At 41.3% G+C, this 14,810-nt stretch overlaps 1 pseudogene; it reads left to right on the plus strand.

Moving 5' to 3' along the window:
* Positions 1-11,437: 11,437 nt before the first annotated feature.
* Positions 11,438-12,446, plus strand: LOC103088195 (RING finger and transmembrane domain-containing protein 1 pseudogene; annotated as a pseudogene).
* Positions 12,447-14,810: the final 2,364 nt, after the last annotated feature.

Here is a 14,810-nt window from a genome sequence, read left to right on the forward strand (position 1 = left end):
GTGCAGTGGTAAAGAATCCACCTGCCAGTGCAGGGGACACAGGTTCGAACCCCAGTCCAGGAAGATCCCACATGCCGTGGAGCAACTAAGCCCATGTACCGCAACTACTGAGCCTGCGTTCTAGAGCTCGCTAGCCACAACTACTGAGCCCGCATGCCACAACTATGGAAGCCCATGCACCTAGAGCCCGTGCTCCGCAACAAGAGAAGCCACCACAATGAGGAGACCGTGCACCGCAGGGAAGAGTAGCCCCTGGTTGCTGCAACTAAAGAAAGCCCGGGTGCAACAACAAAGACCCTATGCAGCCATAAATAAATAAATAAATAAATAAATAATCCAAGGGAAAACCAGAAAAAAAGTTAAAACCCTTCACAGTGCTGTCCTGTTGGTCACGTCCCAGTTTCTAATCTTGCATCCTTGTCTTCATCTAACCTCCAGAATGGGACTCTCCACCCACGTTTAGGATAACCTTACCCTCTACCCACCAGGAATTTGTCTTACTCTAGAGTTCATCCTCCAATTCTCCACCTACCCCAGCTCTGAGTAATCTGTAGGATACAGTAACCACTCAACAGAATATTTCCCTAAATCTGAGTTATTCAAACTAGAATATCATCACCGGAGACTACTTTAAGGCAGTTCAAGGTAGCCTTTGGCCTGGACTTCTGGAGTCTCGTGACCACTGTCAGAGGCAACTGTGCCTACTTGATTATCCAGTGATTAACTACTGGCTCCGACATTTACACAGTCACCTTCCGATGACAAATGTTAAGCCTCAGAGTCAATATAGCCCAAATCTAGACAAAAGAAGACTAATGCTTTTCCCAATGTATACAATCTGCACCTCTGTCTGTCCACAATAGAGATAGCAACTTGCATTATTGTGCAAAGTAGTAGGAATTCCCTTTGTTCATCCTCTCACTTTTATCCTATGCCCTGAGCTTACCAATGAACAAGAGACATCTAAGAAACAAAAGCCCCTGTAGGTACTCCTTGGCTAAACAACTCTCTAGCTGAAATCATGAAATTAAAATTTTTTAATTTAATTTGTGGATCAAATTTTTGTGACAGGGACTTCTCGGGTGGTGCAGTGGTTAAGAATCTGCCTGCCAGTGCAGGGGACGTGGGTCTGAGCCCTTGTCTGGGAAGATCCCACATGCTGCGGAGCAAACAAGCCCCTGCGCCACAACTACTGAGCCTGCACTCTACAGCCTGCACACCACCACTCCTGAGCCCGTGTGCCACAACTACTGAAGCCCGTGCACCTAGAGCCTGTGCTCTGCAACAAGAGAAGCCACTGCAATGAGAAGCCTGCATACTGCAACAAAGAGTAGCCCCCACTCGCCGCAACTAGAGAAAGCCTGCACACGGCAATGAAGAACCGATGCAGCCAAAAATTAATTAATTGATTGATTTAAAAAAAATTTTTGTGACAGGTATTTTCCTGTCATCTGTTAAACTATAGTTTAGCTGAATATATAGAATTCTAGGTTAGCATTTGTTAATTTATCTTCTCAGAATTTTCAATAACATTCCAATTCCTTCTGGCATCTATTAGTGCTGATAAGAAGTCCCTATCTATTGGGACTTCCCTAGTGGTGCAGTGCTTAAGAAACCACCTGCCAATGCAGGGGACACAGGTTCAAGCCCTGGTCCAGGAAGATCCCACATGCCACAGAGCAACTAAGCCCATGCGCCACAACTACTGAGCCTGCACTCTAGAGCCAGTGAGCCACAACGACTGAGCCCACGCGCTGCAACTACTGAAGCCCGTGTGCCTAGAGCCCGTGCTCTGCAACAAAAGAAGCCACTGGAGTGAGAAGCCCACACACCGCAACGAAGAGTAGCCCCCACTCCCTGCAACCAGAGAAAGCCCGCACGCAGCAACGAAGACCCAACGCAGCCATAAATAGATAAATAAATTTATAAAGAAAAAAAAAGTCCCTATGTATCAGTCTAATTGTCCTTAAGTACTCTGTCTCTTCTCTCTGGAAGACTTTAAGATTTTTCTTTGTCTTTGATCTACAGGTTTCCACAATGTTTCTAGATATAAATTTGGCTTATTTATCTTGACCCAGACTGACAGTCACCTTTAATCTGAAGACTTATGCCTTTTTTTTTTAATTCTAAAAATTGTCAGCCATTTCTTTTCAGATATTGCCTCTTCCCCATTCTGTTCTTTTTGATCCTATTAGATATATGTAGAAACTTTTCAGTCTAATCTCTCTCTCAGATTCGGTATCTCTTCTCTGTATAGTGTACTGAGTGATTTTCTCAAATCTATCTTCCAATTTACTAATGTTATATTCTACTATTCCTAATCTACTATTTAACCTAACTATTGAGTTTTCATTCCAATGCTTATTTCCCAGAAGGTCTTAGTTCTTTTTCTAATCTCTCAGTTCATTTTTCACACTCTCCTGTTGTTCTGTGGGCTTTTTCCTTTTTTCTTCTCCTTAAGAACATTAAATATAGTATTAGGTCTATTTTAGCTAGTTCTACTATCTTCGGTTCTTGTGGTGTTGCTTCTCCTAGTTGCATCTGCTGCCTCCCTCTCATGGTGATTCCTTTCCTTGTGTGATTTGCAATTTTTTTTATCTTCAGCAGAGTTGTTTCTCTGGGAGTCCCATGTATAATCTCTGGTTATCTCTGGAGAAAAATTTCCATTTGTCTCTACTGGACTTCAGGTTCTATATCAGTATACATATAAATTTTTAATTTGGCATCCCACAAGAATGATAAACCAGGATGCTACCTCCAGCTTTCCTGGGCTGGTGAGCCACATTTTTCTAACTCCTATTCTATGGATTGGGCAGTCTTACAAGGCTTCTACTTCTATTCATTTGTCTCAGTTCCAGATCCCTACCTTACACAGTCCTGAGGCCTCATCTCCTGACTTTGTGTGAGTGTTAAAATTCCAGAAAAATTACACACCTCTACACTTTATTGTACATACCGTGTGTATGTGTGCACATACACACATGAGCCAGGCTTCTACCCCCACAACTCCCCAACTATACAATAAACCCTAGGGAGAAAACGCTTTTCCAATCCATTTGTTTAATACCTGGCATAGAGCCTATAACAGGTACTCAACAAATATATGATGGACAAATGAATGGATGGATGGAGAGAAGAAAGAATGAATAATACGAATTAATAACAGAATATACAGTCAGACCACCAAGGATAGATTCACCACATCTGCTTAAGAGAAGTGGATATTATTTCTATTTCCAATTTTTTTTAATTTCCTTAAAATAGTGCAGTTTCTATTATGGTAGAGATTTTTCTCTACATTATTACTAAGCTGTCTTTTAATCTTACTCTCAATCTTTTAACAAAGATATCTAATTATATAGAAGTATTCGAGTTTCCCAGAATCTGTGCTTTCACTGCCGAGGGCCCCCACAACCAAAAGAAAGAAAGTTTTGTTTAGTATGTAGAAGGTACTCAATAAATATATATTTATTGAACTTAATCTTTTTTTTTAAGATTTAATTTTATATTATTTTATTATTTTTTTTTTTTTTTGGCTGTGTTGGGTCTTTGTTACTGTGCATGGGCTTTCTCTAGTTGCCACGAGCAGGGGCTACTCTTCGTTGCGGTGTGCGGGCTTCTCATTACGGTGGCTTCTCTTGTTGCAGAGCACAGGCTCTAAGTGCACAGGCTTCAGTAGTTGTGGCACATGGGCTCTAGAGTGCAGGCTCAGTAGTTGTTGCTCTGTGGCATGTGGGATCTTCGCGGACCAGGGCTCAAACCCATGTCCCCTGCATTGGCAGGCGGATTCTCAGCCACTGTGCCACCAGGGAAGTCCACAAGACACAAATTATTATCTTCTCTTCCTATTCCTTTCCACAATCTCCTTGAACAAAAAATATGTGTGAATGGGGGGGAGGAGGGTCTATATATTTCTTACATCATATCCTCCTGCTTCTTGATGTTAATCCTGTTAAGCCTTAACTGTGTACAAGGTGCCTTCTCTATATGATGGGCACCCCTTTATGATCTGAGCTTTCTGGGCTCAGCTAGTGATGTGTGAAATGGGAAATAAAGTAATTAGCAAGCCCTCTATCTCTGCAACACCTGGCTAAGAGGTCAAGAGCTCACCTTCTCCTTCTCTAGGACAATAAACCTCATGGCTCCCCATTAGAGGTCTGCCCTTTGCAATAAAATATGACATAAGAGAGAAATTTTAATGCATCCATTTAACATTTGCAAAAATATTAAGCCAAGAACATTTGTTTGACATGTTGGTTTTGAGTTTTGGTTTTTAGGTTCCTTCCCTTTCAGCAATCCTACCTTTTCCTTTTACAATTAATTCTTGAGTACATACACTATCCAAAACAATCAGAAAGAGAGCCTGCACATGAGTATTCAGGGATGCATTTAGCTTGATTCCAAATCTCCTATCTGAATCCCAGTTCTGTGTCTTTCCCTGAATGGTCCATTAGGTCCTCAGACGCAGCAATAACCAAAATTGAATCCATTCACCTTTCCCCCAAACTAGCTTTGCTTCTTGACTTTCTTCTTTTATCAGCAGTTAAAAAAAAGAAAAGAAAAAAGAAAAAATGAGTTTAGAACAGCAGTTCCCAACCTTTCCTGGTTCACAGCATCCTTAATGTCTAGTTAATTTTATCACAGTGCTCCTAGACCAAAAGAAATACTTAATAGTTCCATTCATTAAATAGCTAGGTCCAAACAAATTTGTAAGTTGTATGTACTCACAATTTAATTATATTTGAAAAGTAATACACATAAAATTTTAAATGATATCTTATTTCTTAACCACATTTATTTAATAATGGTATATGTGCACACATTGGGCACCACACAACCTCTGCAATCTTGGAACCAAATTGGACACCACTACCCTCACTTCCTGCTTCACAATCATTTTCCTGCAGTACTTGCTTTTCATCACAGCAACCACCAAAAATCCAGCTTTGCAAAGATACAACAGCACTGAAAGCAATGTATCATTATGATACTGACATTGTGACCTACATCAAGCTAGTAGTTCTTGTGATGTCCAGTAGTCACAGAATAAAATTATGTTTCCCTCAAAATTGTAAAATATCCTGCAACAGTCCCTGTGAATTCACTCTGGTGCCCAAGGGCACCTGAGCCACAGTTTGCAGACTGCAGGTTTACAGTGATAGTTTGGTACATGCTTTGATAGATCATTGCAGTAATGACTCCCATGAATCATGCCTCCTGTATCCATGCTCTCAAGTCAATATGACTTGCCTTGGCCAATGGGACATTAGTAAATGTAAATTAATTAGTAATTAGTAATTAGTAAATGTGACACAGGCAGAGGCTTGAAAAATATATGTACTTTGGGGTTTTCCCTCTCTGGCTGCTGGAAACCCTTCTGCTGCCATATGACACACTCAGGCTATCCCCTGGGGGATAAAAGACCTGGTGGAGAGAGGGCCTAGTCATCCCAGCCATCCCAGACATGTGAGTGAGGCCAACCTAGACCATTCAACTCAAGCCAGGATGACCCAGACTGAAAGAGCTGCCCACTGACCCACGGAATCATAGAACATAGTGAAACTTTTTTGTTTTAAACCATTATGTTTTGGGTGCTTTTTAGGCAGCCAAACTAAATGATAGGATGTTAAAACAATTGCACTTTATATTTTAGGCAATGGAAAATCAATGAGAATTTCTTAATTAAGTTGAATAGAGTTATTAAATACCTGAATGCTTGATCATTCAATTATCCCCTTAAAATTCTTTTAGGAAAAACTCGTGATTTCCAGTCATAGCCTCAGGAACAGATCCTGAAGTTCATAAACATTTCATTGCCAATGAGATTAGAAAGTTGACTTCATTTCTTTGAACCACAGTTCCTAAAATTGTAAGTGATCATTAATCTATAAGGAAGCCTGACTGTAAAGCAAAATGTGAATTTTAACTCGGTTGTCAAAAAGGTGACTAGAAACCTTGATGCAAAGTATAAGAATAGTCCCTTCAACCAGAGGTCAGATCACTGACTACTATAACTAAGTGGCCGAAACCCAGCTGCAAACTCAGAACCAATGGAAATGGCCTCACAGTGTTAGAAATGTCTGCCACAAGATCCTGAGTCTTGCTTCTAATCAGAGCCATTCCCAACCAAATGCTATTTCAATATAGCAGGGTCTCAAACAGAACACACAGATTCTCAGATGGAACAGCTGTCAGCAGGGAAAGTAAGCCAACCATCTAAAAAACACAGGCATGGCCTTGAAAGTACAACCAGGAGCTGCCCTTTGGGACTACATGTTTCAATGTGCTCAGAGAACATCACCATTCAACAGCACAATAAAACATGTTCTTTATAAGAATGAGACCGCATCATCAAGAAAATATTGAATGCTTGTGGAAATAAATTGAAAGCCCTTCAGTAAGATTTCCATTAAAAATGATGAAGAAAAATAGTATAAATTCTTAAGGTAGTAAATGCTAGTTATCTAGAAACTTCACTTGTGTGGATAATTCCATTCCCCAGGAGCCATTGCGAATGATGATGCTTTTGGCATCTCCATGAATTAGAGGTAACTCTGTGTACCCGCTCACCCCGAGCTTGTTAGTATCTACGGTTTTATTCTCTTGAGTGGGAGAATTCTCCCAACCCTCAATGGCCCCAGGATGGCTGAGGCACTGGCTCTCCTCAGACATCAACCCTGCTTCCTGGGAAGAGGACCACGTGGGGCACTGGAGGAAGAGGATGACCATCACCTCATTTGGGCCCCCAGGTGAGCTCCTTTCTGACCAGGTGAGGCTCTGCAGAAAAGAGACAGGGATGGAGTCAGTAGCCACAGATCACAAGGGGGCCGGGTCCTGTGCAAGAATCCATGGAAAGAGGTGTCCAGCAGAGAAAAGCTGACCCAATTCCAGGTGTACTGCCTGTGGCCAAGACCCTGCTCTCCCCACCAAGGAAACAGACAAAAGAAGAAGGGAAAGCACACACCAGCCACCATGAGCACAGGAAACACAGCAGTGAAAACAGCCTATTCAGAAGCAAACATGTATTTAACCCATTTTGTGTAGTTACAGAAGCTTTAGAAAATATGGATGAGGAAAGAAAGAGAGAAGAAAAGAACAGACTACGTACGTATATAATAAGTGTGTTCATACGCAGAATTGCTATATTAGAATCTTTTCTTCATGTATCAATATGTGCTTCAATGAATTGTTTTGAATTGCTGCATCATATCCAATTTTGTTGACACATCTTTTTAATCAATCCCATGTTTTTGAACATCCGAATTCTATTTTGCCGTTGTTGTTATTTCTTGGGGGTGTCAGGAAGCCCCAGTTCAAGGCTAACTGAGCAATAGAGAGGAGACTGACAAGTGGAAATCAAAACATCAGCCTTATTTTTGATAAAAGTTGGATAGAGGACATGGATCAGGTATGCAGCCCATTGAGATTCCTAACGCGGTAGCTGGAATTAAACAGAATTTCCCAAACATGCACAGACAGAGCTGGAAAATCACAGGGCTCCCCAGTGGAGGGAGGCATTTCCCATGAAAGCTCCACCTGCAGGAAGCTGATGAGAGCGCATGCTCTCCATAGGCAGACATCCCAAATCGCCTAAAATTAGTCAACGCTACTATCCAATTGCAGAGAAAGACGATATAGATTTACATGCTACTATCCAATTGCAGAGAAACACGATATACACTCCCAACAGCGATGGATCAAAGTGCTCTTTCTTCACATCCTTTTCTACTGTGAGAGGTTCAAATGGTATCTCACTGTTGCTCGGTTTGCATTTCTCCATATGCAAATTTTTCTATATATATATTGGCCATTTGTATTTCTTCTTTACTGACTGCTTTGATATGCCCTTTGCCCATTTCTCTAGTGAGATCTTCGTATTCTTATTCATTTGTAAGATGAAAAAATATTTAAGCAAGTCACTCTTCTTAATCTTAGAATTGTGATGCATGGGGTAGCAGTTAGAATCATAAACCTGACAAAGCATGACACTGATGTTGAGAGTGATCGTTTCCATATTTATTAAAACTTTTACGTATGCCAAAACAAGAACCTATTTGAAGAAGAGATGGGTTTTTGGAAAAGGTCAAGGTCTATTGCCCACAGAAGTGCTTAGATTTAATATCTTCTGATATTAAGGCCATGCGCTGACATTTTTATTCCAAATTTTAAGATACTTGATTATTGATCCAGAAGTTTCTAATATGAAAAAATCCTTATGGATGTACCTTATTTCATTGCATATTCAATACATGGAAATTTGAAACTCTGGAGAAAAATGTAACTACTTGTTCTCTTTATTAAAAAGTGTGATCGGAAACTTCAGGTGTAAACTACTGACTGAGGCAAGGTGCGCCGTCAAAATGATTGAACTCATACAGACGTTATAGAACAAACTGATAGTTCCAGGATGTTGATCCATAACTTGCCAAGAATAGCTACTTTATATTTTTAGGTATTACCATTGACCACTGACAAACAGAATACTCTTCAAAGAACTTTTATGGATTATTCAATAATAATTTTATGAAAGGTCTTAAAGCAATGGATATTGAACAACTGCTAGTAAACAATCCTTTCACAAAAATGTCTTTAGTTATTCTTTAGAGAATAACCAAATCACTAAATTTCAGAATTCTAGAATTCCTGCTATTATGCTTTGTCCCAAAATCTTCCCTCCATCATCCTTATATTTCTCCATAAAGTATAAAAATGCCTGTTAGAGCCCTTATCATTCATCACCATTCATTAATTCAACAGACATTTTTAAGAACCTGCTAACAAACATTCTTAAGAACTTAGCTATATTTGGAGCTAAGGATAAAGACAAGTAAAACAGTTTCTACCCTCAAGGAAAACATGGTCTATAGCTTACATAATGGGGGAGATAGGCAAGTAACAGAAAAAGAGAATTCACTGTGATATAATCAAGCACTGACTGCTGAGACAACCCAATGGAACAGCTACTAATCACGTCTGAGGGAATCAGAGGAGGCTTCCAGGAGGAAGTGATGAGTCACTGAGTCCTGGAGAATGAGCAGATTCGATCCAGGGGAAGAAAATGAGGCTAATACAGGGGGCTGGTATAAAGGCACAGAGGCAGGATGGGTCACAACGTGGAGAATTACTATAAGGAGTTCGATTTAGCTGAAGCATAGAGTTGGGATAGGGACAGACGACGGTGAGAGACTTCACTACAGAAGGAATATTCCATCTTTACCTCTCAATGGATGCTGACAAAAACTGATGACGAAAAGAGTATTCATACCCTCCTCCTCCATTTCACAGTTAAAGAAACAAACCCAGTGAGATTAAGTGACTTGCCCAAGGTCATATCTTTCTCAAATTACTAAGATAAAATTCCAATTTAGAAATTCTGATTCCAGAGCTTAGACTCATCTGCTAGTCATGAATGGATTTTATGCTATGCTAAGGAATTAAAATTTTACCTTGAGAAGGTCATGGGAGGCCAAGGATTTTAGGCAGGAGAATGACATGGTCAGTTGTACCTTTTTTTTTTTTTTTTTTTTTTTTGCAGTACGCGGACCTCTCACTGTTGTGGCCTCTCCCGTTGCAGAGCAACAGGCTCTAGACGCACAGGCTCAGCGGCCTTGGCTCAGGTGTCCAGCCGCTCCGCGGCATGTGGGATCTTCCCAGACCGAGGCATGAACCCGTGTCCCCTGCATCAGCAGGCGGACTCTCAACCACTGTGCCACCAGGGAAGCCCAGTTGTACCTTTTAAAAGGAAGGCCCAGGTTACTGGGGGGAATTAACGGGGCTACATGTGATATGGAACTACTACATACAGTTCTGCATGTTGTATCCTCCACAACCTAGGGAGGGACATGAAATGTGGTCTGTGAATGGCACCGCGGAGTGGTGTAGTGCTCGACATACATGGCCAGATTTAGTGTAATTGCAAGTAAGGAGGCTAATAAAGAAGTACTTCCGACATGAAACGAAGGAAGGGTTGTGCTAAAGAAGGGCAACAGCAGAGAAAGGAAGGGGTCATAATGCAGAAATAATGATGCAGAATCAACAGGAGCTGGTGGCTGGTTGGATGAAGATGGTGATACAGAGAGAGCAGTCAAAGAGAAAATGATTTTATTTTGTGTAGGTCTGGCTAAGTCGGAAACACATTTTAGAATCGCCTTCCCTATTTGGTTTGGGGTTAGATTTGGTTCTAGGTTAGAAACTTGCACAAGATTCGGGAAGTGAAAGGAAGCAACGGCCCTTATGCTCTGAAGATAGTCACGCTTAGAGGTAAGATGAGGCAGACATGGAGAAATGGCAGATGCCAGGCTGTCCTCACCCTCCTTCTCCACTCTGAAGCCTCTTCCACCTCCAGGGCCAGCAGCTCTACCCGTCTGCCTGCCCCAATGACCAACAGCAACCAGTGACCAGAGGCTGGAATGCAAATTCAGAGAGGCAGTTGCTAGGACCAGGTCACAGCCTTGCACAGACCTCTACACCTGCCCCCTTAGGGGTCCCTCTCAGCAGACTCCCCTCAAGCTCTGACTTGCCCACTGTGCCAGTGCTTCAGGAGGACTACTTAGTGACTTCCCTGATTCACCAACTCTCCTTTCTGGACCCCTCCTTCTCCAGGTTCAGTTCCTGATCCCAGCAGGTTCTGTTGCAGCCATTTGAAAAAATGAATCTAAAATTCATATAGATCTGCAAAAGATGTGTAATAGTCAAACAGCTTTGAAAAAGAACAAAATTGGAGGACTTACACCAGCTGATTTCAACACTTATTATAAAGGAATCTATATACAGAGCTGTAAAGATGGACACTCAAATTTTACCGGGGCAAAACATTTGGCAAAATTGTTGTCTGAGATGACTTGGAAAGCAGGCCACATGCCTAGTGAGGCTGTAGCTCTGGGCAAAGTGATTGGCAAGAGAATAACTGGGCTCACTTTCTTTGTACTGCAGCAAGGCATTATAAGAAATGAGCTCAGGAAATAAGTGGCCAGTTTGCAAGCAGAAATTGAGGGTCCAGAAATTGGACACCTGACTAGAAAAGCTGTATGATAGCTGTTAGACCCCGAACACAAAAGCCTGTTAAAATCCAGCTTTCCTGCTGCCACTGGGCTAACCAAAGTTACTTGTGGTGAGGTTTGAGGGTGATGGCCCTGACTGAAGGGGTATGACAGCATCTCCCACTGTCCCTGACACCATTGTGAGGCCTCTGTTCACTCAATATCATGAGAGGAAACACAGTCCTGATGCAAAGAAATTTGGATCAGAGAAAACATATTCCAGGGCCACACCAGTCCTCCAGGAACTGCAGGCAGTGAGGCTGCCTCAGCCTCCCAAAATGCCCGAGCAACAAGATGGATGTGGGAAGGGCCTTGCCTTCATTCTGGATATGTTCGTATCCGGATAAACTCCATGCCTAAAGGATGTGCTGAAAATCCAAGCTCCAGAAATATGTGGAATGTTTCTTGGAACTGGGCCTCTGACAACTTTCAACTGTGCAAACAAAAGCATTGTAAATCAGGCTTTTCTAAGAAAAAGGTGCTCAAAGATTCAGTAAGCTTGGTTACTAGTATTCTTAGCAGGATTTTCTGTTCTTTCATTCTCAGTCACTTTATTACAACTTAATCTCTTTAAATCCTACTTTGGATCATTCAAGCTTCTCAGAAGTACTTTGGATTATTAGAATTACAGACTTCGTTTTGAAATTGCTTTTCATAGGCTCAAAAAATCTTATTATAGTAGTGCCTTCTTTCATCCTGCTTTTTAGATCCAAGGGTTACTGGTGTATGCTCTTAGAAGAATTATGTCAGTTATACTGAATTTTGTTCCCATATCAGTTTTGGTTTCATTACCTTATTTGCTTCAGGGAGTTTAATAATATAATTAGCTAATTCTTGGGATATTACTGTCTTTATTCTACCTCATTTTATAGCTTTTGGGTTGTTTTGGAAATCTGAGAACTTTCATATAGGTTTTGTGAATTTTTTTTTTCTTTTTTTTTTTTTTTTTCGGTACACGGGCCTCTCACTGTTGTGGCCTCTCCCGTTGCGGAGCACAGGCTCCGGACGCACAGACTCAGCAGCCACGGCTCACGGGCCCAGCCGCTCCGTGGCATGTGGGATCCTCCCGGACTGGGGCACGAACCCATGTCCCCTGCATCAGCAGGCGGACTCTCAACCACTCCACCACCAGGGAAGCCCTTGTGAATATTTTTTACCCAGCCAAGTTACAGAGTGACTTATTTAGATGTGGATGATATTTGTTCAGTATGTCAAGCTGAATTTCAGAAAATTATTCTTCCCATCAGTCAGCATGTTTTTCTGAAGAATGCATTCATTGCCTTATGGTTTTACAGAGGGAATATATGTCCACTGTGCAGAACTGTGATTTCAGACCTTAGAAACAGATGGAAAGATGGGGCTGCCTCATCATACCTTCAAATACAATTAAGTCCTATGAACTATTAAAACCACAAAAAACTAATTTATTTGGTTACAATGACTATTAGTAGATCCATTCAGCACTAAAAATTAAGAAAAATGTTTCCAAACACTTTTAGAATACTAGAACAAGATTTAAGCATGTTTTAATTCTTTTAATTTAAATGAGTGAAAGAACACTGTTTTTGAAAACATAATAGTCAACCTAATGTGTATGTCAACAATATTTCTTCGATCCTAATTACTTGACATATGATTGCGATGTAAAATTGTAAATGTGTTTTCTTGTTAATTTTACAAAAAACAGCAACTGGATACTAACTATAACTAGTTGTTTTAGAGGAATTTGGGTATTCTTTTCTGACATTGTTTCAGAATAAAGAATATTTTTCATAATATTTTAAGATACATCTTTATCCAAAATCTCAAAAAATTTTTAATTTTCATAAAATTTGTATTTTTAAATGAAAGTTCCATATGCTATATTTTACCTGCAACCATTAGATTTTCTAAGTGCATATTAATTTACTGAGGATGATATATTTTAATATTGTATTACTCTTTGTAATATGATTAACAATCAATAAGAATTAATCATTTAAATTATTCCAAAACCTCAGTGTTGTTACAAAGTTACATTAATGGTGTGGCCGCCACCCAAACCTATTGTCCTCAAGGTAAACACCATTAAACTGAAAAAGAAGGGCATGGGGGCAAAGAAGCAAATACATAAGACTTGAGAACAACATCTAGTCAAAACTTTGAATATATTTACTGGCACGTGGAACTGACTAGAAGCTAACAGATCAAAAACCTTCTAAATTTCTGGGTGAACTGTACTGCCAAATAAACATGATCTCAACCTGAAAAAGCCTTGGGCTATTTGAGCATTAAAACCATCTCAGGGGGCTTCCCTGGTGGCGCAGTGGTTGAGAGTCCGCCTGCCGATGCAGGGCACACGGGTTCGTGCCCCGGTCCGGGAAGATCCCACATGCCGCGGAGGGGCTGGGCCTGTGAGCCATGGCCGCTGGGCCTGCACATCCGGAGCCTGTGCTCCACAACAGGAGAGGCCACAACAGTGAGAGGCCCATGTACTGCAGAAAAAAAAAAAAAAAAAAACCATCTCAGGACCTCATGCTTGCACAAGCAGAAAGCAGGCTGTGAAAGTTGTACAGCCCTCATGAAGAATAAACTCCCAAATGTCCTCTTTAGGTGCAGCCATGGAATATAGGACATGGAAGACCCACCCAGAGGATGGACCAAGTGGACAAGGGAGTTCCAAGAAGAGAGCAAAATCAGAATCTAAACAAGGACCTTCCCCACCTACAGGGCAGGAGACCTTCCTGAACCTGCTCAGCAGGATATCATGTGTACCAGCAACTAATAACTGTCTTCCATTCTTTTGTTTTCCAAGAGAGATTTTATTGTAGTTATCCCTTCTCTGATCCACCATACATTGAGCGGGAGAAGAGATGAACAACTTACCTTTTTATTCACAGATCTCCACAAGGAGCCCCATCCAGACACCACAGACATCATCTGAAGATCCTAAACTTTGTACTGCTACATTGACTTCATGTGTCTTGGAGTTGCCTCCTGTGGAAAAAGAAGGTGTTCTACAAAAGGAAGAAAGAATAGAATAGGAAATTTGTGACCAGAAAGAAAGGCTGTGGAGGATACTGGTTAGTAAGTCACCAAAAACAACTTCCTTTTTCTCCTGGGCACACTGCTAGATTACGCTTCCCCGTCTCCCTTATGGCTAGACATGGCCCTGTGTCAGTTCTGACCGATGAAACGTGACATCCGTTGCTTCCAGGCCTGGTCCATTCAGCTCTTGATTCATGACCCTACATGGCCTTTCCCTTCCAGCTGGCTAGACTGGAGATGACTAGGACAACCTTGAGAGTCATGATGTGAAGATGGAGCAGCCACGGGATAGAGGAAACCTGTCTCCCTGAAACATGTGGAGAAAGGCCACCCTCCAGGAGTGACTGTACTGTACTATTATCTGAGCAAAACATAAATATTCTTTAATCATACTAAGTCCCTGAGGTTTAGGAGTTTATCTGTTACAGTCACTAATGTATGTACAGCAGAGGGAACAGCAGAGGCAAAGATAGGATTTAAATAGATGACATAGCCTGAGAAGGGTGAGGAGTTCCCTCTGGCTGAAATGTAGACACCAGGGAGAGAGCTGCAGAAGTTGAGCTTAAAAGGGTTAGCTAGAGTAAATGCTGCCAGTAATCTGCCTTTTCTGAGGCAATTGAGAATCCAAATCTTTTACACACTGTTGCCCCCCAAAATTGAGAACATGAAATGTAATCACCAAGCTGACAACAGCTTTTGAAGAGTCTGTTAAAGCTACAACTCATACCAAAATTGATCCTGCTG

Source organism: Lipotes vexillifer, unplaced genomic scaffold (genome assembly GCF_000442215.2).
Source record: "Lipotes vexillifer unplaced genomic scaffold, Lipotes_vexillifer_v1.1 scaffold419, whole genome shotgun sequence".
NCBI lineage: Eukaryota > Metazoa > Chordata > Mammalia > Artiodactyla > Lipotidae > Lipotes > Lipotes vexillifer.